This window comes from Adiantum capillus-veneris, chromosome 19 (genome assembly GCF_014529385.1).
Source record: "Adiantum capillus-veneris isolate H3 chromosome 19, ASM1452938v2, whole genome shotgun sequence".
In the NCBI taxonomy this organism is placed as follows: Eukaryota; Viridiplantae; Streptophyta; class Polypodiopsida; order Polypodiales; family Pteridaceae; genus Adiantum; species Adiantum capillus-veneris.
In genome coordinates, this window is record NC_140949.1 from 108,877,937 (window position 1) to 108,885,202 (window position 7,266).

Consider the following 7,266-nt stretch of genomic DNA (forward strand, 5'->3'; position numbering starts at 1 on the left):
GAGGGAAATGAAGCGGGTACTTCACAAAGACCAAAAATTCCATCAACCATGCAGGTGTACTTAGCACCATTACACTAATGGCAAGGGAGCAAGAACCTCTATAGACATCCATCATAAGTGCTATGTTTGTGAAGACTTGGAAAAGCCTGAGTAATGAGAGCAAGTTGAGGTTGGTGATAATGGAGACCGATATATTGACAAGAGAGGGGTTGCCTATCCTAGGACTAATAATCTTGATCTAGTAGATGCAACGAGCATGGCTGAAACCAAAGACAAAATTGATGAACGAATCAAGAGACCTCTTTGGAGAATAATCCAAGAGCTAAGTTCATAGCTACTAAAGAGCTAGAGAGAGCACATGTAGATGACCCTCGAGTGGGGTTATACAAGTTATGACTAGAGAAGGGGAACAATATTACATCAAGGAAGATGTGAGCCTGATGGAGCTTACTGACATCAAGCAGATGTACATGTATGTCTACATTTTGAAACTCAAAAATAGCCTATTTTGGTAGATAGCAAGGGGCATAAGTATAGGTACGCGTATGTGGCAAACATGGAAAATCTTTCCTGTTGGGGAGAACCTTTTCCGGTCATTTACTTAAATCAACTGGCCCACAAAAAACCTATTGAGGAAGATATAAGTTTTATGGATAGAGTCACTAAAATTCCACCCCATGTAGAGAGTACCCTTGGGATAGTATCGGGAATACCAGACGTTCCAGATCCTTGGATAAGAAGGAGTCACTTTCAAAACTAGAGCCTATTAGAGGTGGCTATATGATTGTTAAGGGGTCATTTGTGCCACACCATACTAAGCAAATAAGGCCCAATGTGACTATGAGAGAAGGACCCAGAATGTCAGCATCTCCATACAAAGAAGTTTTGCAGGAGCTCCAAGAATGGTGAGATATGTGGTTGAGCCAAGGTCCATGCACCCATCCCAAGTTGTGAAATGCATGGATTCAAAGTATAAGGGATCATGTGATCCCCATGCACATTTAGCATCATTCAAACAGGTATTGATAGTTGAGTATGTCACAAATATCCACTTCTAGTTTGAAGGATTTGGGTTGAGGCAGAGCCCGCACTTGGTTCCAACCTCTAAAAAAGAAAGACTATGGGAATATAGAAGCATTGCTACAGGCTTTTGTAGAGAATTTTTCCATGAGAGGAATCAAGCACAATAGAGTGTCTCGCTTTCATTTCTTCAAGCAGAAAGAAGGTGAAAAGAGAGTCCACCTTGCAATTCAAGCAATGCATTGAGAGATTTCCACCACATGAGAAACCTCAAGAGGATTGCCAAGTGGTGTTATTCATTGAGGAAATCAAGAACGAGCACTTCAAGAAGGATTTTCACTTGAAAAATTGTATGCAAAACAAGTCATCTCCTTAGTGGAAAATTGTCCAATTTATGGAGAAGTGTCACAAGATGTAGATGTGAATACGATAGATTATTGATATGTAGCTAGTAGATCAAGTACGACAAAAACACCATCACAATAGTAGATACCTATGAATACTGAGCAGCTTGCAAATGAACTTGTGAAGATGAACTTGTGAGGAGAATGGGGTAGAAGCTGGGGTTTTAAAATTAGAGAGTGCCACAATTGACATGTGGAGGGGACCATCCAATGCCACAGTGCACTATGTTGCCAGAGCCATATATCCTAAGCAGTAATGGTGTGTCATTGAGAGCAATTGAACAGACCATACCAATGAAGAATGCTACTATGATGGAGGACAAGTTAGGCCTTATCATCCTAACCCTCAGTACCAGCAAAACATGCCAATAAATCCTCAGTATCAACAAGAACAGACCAGTATCACCGCCATTGAGGTATGCCTCACGGCCAATTAAACCACAACTACGAGTAGAGAGTCTTACAAGATGGTGAGCAAGTTTTTTTGAGCGACCAAAAAAATGAGCAAGTCCCTCATTAAAGTTATTTGTGAATTAAATAGATTTTCAAACATCATAAGGAAAAAGAGGCATGATAAGTATGATTACATTGTGATAAGTGGTTGTAGAGTATAATAAAGAAATTCATCTAATCTACCCAAGCTAAATATGTACTAACATCCAAGCAAACTTTTTTGTCCCCAATATATCAAGTACATCATCACAACCATATGCTCTACAACTACTTGATCTTGTCCAAAGAGCTTGTTGCTTCAAAAACGAAACAACTATCAAAAAGACTTAAACCAATCAATTAACTACTTGTCCTCTTAACAGTGAACAAAACATACGAGCTTGCGTGGTTCTACTAGATGCAAAAGGGAAAGAGGGTGGATAAGCTACATCCATGGGAAATGACGGCTTTGAACGATGCTCCCCTAAACTGTGCATCATCATGTAACTTGTGCTCTATAGCAAGAGCATGACCTCTTTCCATATTGATCCACCATAGAGAATGCTCAATCTCTCATTAAGAGAGATGATCCATGGTCAATGGATACATGCATCCCTTGTCGCTCTTGACATGAGCCCAAGAATATGCAAGCATAGGCATTGCTGCAATGTGGCTCATGCTCAAAAGATGAGCAAAGTATCTGCAACATGACATATTTTATGGCATGCTCAAAACAACTACAAATATATACAACTCTCAAATGAAATATAGAGACAACTTAACTACCATCTATAAAGTAGGAATCGAGATGCCATGTGGTAGTACTAGATTTTCTTCAATCCTTGTAGCTCCACATCCTTCGTTTTATTTTCTAAGTGGAAAAATATATTTTCCACCCTCCTACAATATCTATGTGTAGTACATTTGCATGGTGCATCCAAGTGGGATATTAATCCCTTCAGGCACATCAGCATAGTCAATGAGGAGCTTGCTAGATCTATCTAAGATTATATGCAAGGATCCAAAGTTCAAGCTACATGAAAAGACACAAGCTCCAAAGTAGCGTCTTGCCTTGTTTTGATTATTGTCTAGCTTCTCCAACATGCTCGGGGCATTTCTTTTCATACAAATGTGATTAGGCTTAACCAAGAAGCTTATTTCATAACCAAACAAAAACAAAAAACATCCTCAGCAACGCTCAATCCCATTGTAACACCACTAGGATCCACCATCTTCGACAATTGCACCGCCTTGTGCTAGAACCGGTCCGAGCTGGTGCGGATTGATTTGGACTAGTTTCACCAAGGCCATATGTAATGATTATCTAGATTCATATAGCCAATTGAAGACAATTGTATAAAAAGAACAAAAAGGACATTGACGAGCTAATTAGGTGTTGAAGCTTTGCATTAGAACAATGTCTCTCTCGTTGTCTCGCTTATATATCTTTAAGCTCTCTTAAAAGTCTTCATACAACATCAAAATTCACTTCTTCTCCCTCCCTCCCTCTCTCTCTCTCTCTCTCTCTCTCTCTCTCTCTCTCTCTCTCTCTCTCTCTCTCTCTCTCTCTCTCTCTCTCTCTCTCTCAAGTTCCTCGACCAAGTGATAGTAAATAACCGTGGTCTAGCGTATTTTAACCCACTGAAATTGTAAAATCCTGGTTAGATTTTGAGCTTGCCTTTAAGAAAGCAGGGACTTTTGCACAAGTAAATATCTACAAAAGCTTCATATTTTGATCTAAAAATGGGAGAATTTCAGGTTTTCCCTTATTTTCACCGGCTGGGATAATGTATTTTTCTACCCCTGCCTCGACCATAGCATCTTTGTGAAAGTAACTTTAATTTGAAGGTTTTTTCAAAATTTGTATGAGCTCATCATGCATCAACCTACGTTGAGCTCATAACTTTAATTTGTGAAAGTAACTTTAATTTGAAGGTTTTTTCAAAATTTGTATGAGCTCATCATGCATCAACCTACGTTGCATGAAGCCTCAGGCATGTACTCGCATCAAATTACTGCGCCCGCATGCGTGTACACACACAAACACACAGGATTAGAGTGCTTGCTCATTGGTCATCTCTATGGAGTCAACATGTGCACAAACTAGCCAGCTTCTCTCTCTCTCTCACACACACACACACATACTCTCACTCTCATGTGTGTAGACTCAATAGTCCTAGGGATCTCACAATCCATGTGCACAAACTGGCCAGCTTCTCTCTCTCTCACACACACACACACATACTCTCACTCTCATGTGTGTAGACTCAATAGTCCTAGGGATCTCAAAATCCAAGTAGAGAGTGAAGTGGATGAAGTGCAGCTTAATGATGTGTTTTATCTGCAAGGCAATGGTGACATCACCCACCAAATTTGGATGAACGTGCCTAATTTGGTGGCCCAACTAATTTTATTTTCCGATTTTGGAATTCATAGATTTTGGCTTTACACCTTCATTTGATCCTTATTGTCTGCATTTTGCAACTCTTATAGCAATCAGTATGGGTTGTTCAATGGTGAAAAAGGTCTATTGATGTTGGCGCCAGGCGGCTACCCCCTGCAATGATCACAAGAGAGAGAGAGAGAGAGAGAGAGAGAGAGAGAGAGAGAGAGAGAGAGAGAGAGAGAGAGAGAGAGATTGGATTACCGTCCATGAAGGTCAGATATGACCTATGGGACCATCAAAACAAAAACAAAACATTACAACGGCTTGTTGCTTCTAAGTGAAGCTATCAGATGCATATCGATTAGGGACTGAGGGTCCATCGTTAGGGTGAATAAGGAAGAAATAGAAACAAGACCTAAGAAGGGTTAGGTAAAGCCTTTTTAGGGGCTCGAAATTGTTGGATAATGGCTTTACCACCTCGATATACTGCCCATTTGTAATGAAATTGGCCTATTTAATTTGAGAGTAGCGGAAATTAATGAGAGTAGTTTTGATAAATGACTTTGTGAGCATAGCGGGTGAACATAATTGAAGATAGCAACATAATCATAGCAATTAGCTAACTTGGCATGAACAATACTTTTGCAAGAAAGAGAATTTAGAGAACATGACAACAGTTGAGGACCGGATTTATGTGGATCCGGTCCCCCCTCCAATAGGCATTTGTATTATGATTTCTCCCATTAAGAGACTTGTTACAATACAATCTTTGTGTTCCTTGTGACCTAGGTGATGCAATGAAGATGGAAAGCTTCATGCATCACAAACATAACATAAACTTGAAGAAAGCTTTAACTATCCCAAGCCTCAGTCCCAAGACCTCAAACACCTTCGAAGGTGGAGAGAGCTACCAGGGAATGAGGGTAGGGAAGAGGAAGAAGAAACATTTCGTAGGAGAAAGAATTAGTTCCTCACTTATCATAACTCTTGTTGCTAGCATACATAATAGCATAGTAATGAAGAAGAAGGAGATGGCAAGCTTAAGCATTGAAGCATGGCTCTTGGTTGGATTTTCACTCCATATCCAAGAGTGTTGGTGTAGGCTCTCAACCTCTACTTGCTTGGAGAAGGAGAGGGAGCTCTTGCACTTTGCATAGCACACAATGAGAGTGTTTGTGAGTGTGTGTGGGTGAGTATACCCCCTAAGCAACCCCCTAGCTTGCTTGGGTCGACCCCCCCTTGTAGCTCATGCTTGAAGCTCATTGGACCCCTCCAAGCCTAGCCAATCACAAGCAGGATGCATTACAAGCAGCAAGGGTAGCCTTGAGACAAGTGTCCCCCTTTCCCCTTTGAGAGAGAGGGCTAGATAAATGCTAAATCAATTAATTAAATCTCCTAAATTATTATTGGACCCCTTGGGTGGCCAACCAATAGGCTTCAGGCACACCATGAGGGCAACATGAGGAGGAACTTGACAAGTGTCCCTTTTGCTTTCTTTGTACCATGCATGCCTTGTGTGAGTGTGTGGGTGTTCTCTTTCATCCCCCCTCATGTAGGGCTCGCCCCCTCCTTGTAGGGATTGAATCTTTGACTTTTTGACACCTCAAGCCCCTCATGCATAGGCCCAGTTCCCACCACAAGCTTGGCTCATAAGAACTTTAAGCTTGGGCTGGGTTCTCACCTCAATTGCAACCCTAGCATCTCAAGCATATCAAGCACCTCAAGCATCTCAATAATTAAGCACCTCAATCATCAAACACCTCAAGCACCTTAGTCATCAAGCATGACAAGCAGGACAAGCACCTTGAGCTGGGTCGTGTTCCCGCGCCTCAAGCTCAGCCCTAGCTTACCTAAGGTCAAAGGCCTTTTACACACATTATTGGAGGTCTTCAATGAAGCTAAACCTAAGGTCTTACGCTCCATTTGTTAGCCTTGCTCTTTGATAGACCATCTCTCATTTGGGCCCCTTTACCATTGGCCCCGTGTTGAGATAGATCTATAATCACATGTCTATATCTTAACACTTGTTCCCGTTTATTCTCCCACATTAAGTGATCAATGTAATATGAGAAAATCATTTGGGTTGGTTAGATATTAGATATTAGATTTTATGACACCATTTACCTTGCTTGCAGGCTTCATGCATCTTCTTGAGCTCACTCTTTTTTATTTTTAGTTGATTCATTGTCAGCTCCTTGCTAATCCAAACCTATGTCCCATTGAGGAGTCAAGATTGCCATAGCAATTGCATCCAATCCTCTTTGTCCTTGAGAGTGAGAAGACAATGCTCGAGCGGCACTTGTTTATGTGTGTCGTTGATCCAAGAAACTGTTTCAGGTTTGATGTTAATTGGTTGAAGGATGTCGTTGAGCTTGGTGATTGCTTCTTCAAGAGTGTCCTTGGTGGTGCACCATGATGAGGGAAGCCCCCCTATGTGAACCTTGAGAGTGTTTTCTTCTTGGAGTTTTTGTTCGGGGAACTCCGTTGTCACACAAGTTTGTACCTTGGCAAAGGCAGCTAAGTGGGCTTGATTGACCTTTGCTTCTACTTCTTTTACTTTGTCGGTGGTGAGATGGACAATCGAGTCGAAGCGTGCCTCGAGCTTACTAAGTCGATTTTTGAGATCATGGTTCTCGTCCATAACCCGATCAAGGGCTTCTTAAAGCTATCCAATCTGCATGAGCTTGCTTGGAGCTACTACAACTACCGTAAAGCTTGGCCAAACCCTTGCGGTGAGCTTCGGGGTATTCATCACCGGAGATAAATCTGAACTGTTGTGTGACCAAGCTCTAGGAAAGTAGGCTTAGTGTGTATTAGGGTTGAAAATGACAAACCCTCACAGGTTGGGCATTTTGTGGCGGGTTGGGGCAGATAGAGGGTTTGTGGTAGTGAGGGGGACCACACAACGAGCAGCTAGCTCTGTAGAGCATCGCCCAAACCGTACAAGCTTAGGCGGAATTGTTGTGCAGAGCTGATGTAGAATCGGGTTGTGAGCAGCCCAACAGAATTGGTGGGAGGAGCTAC

The 7,266-nt window shown here is 41.7% G+C and overlaps 1 pseudogene; it reads right to left on the reverse strand.

The window, feature by feature from the left end:
* Positions 1 to 6,429: 6,429 nt before the first annotated feature.
* On the reverse strand, positions 6,430 to 6,994 carry LOC147434636 (uncharacterized; annotated as a pseudogene).
* Positions 6,995 to 7,266: the final 272 nt, after the last annotated feature.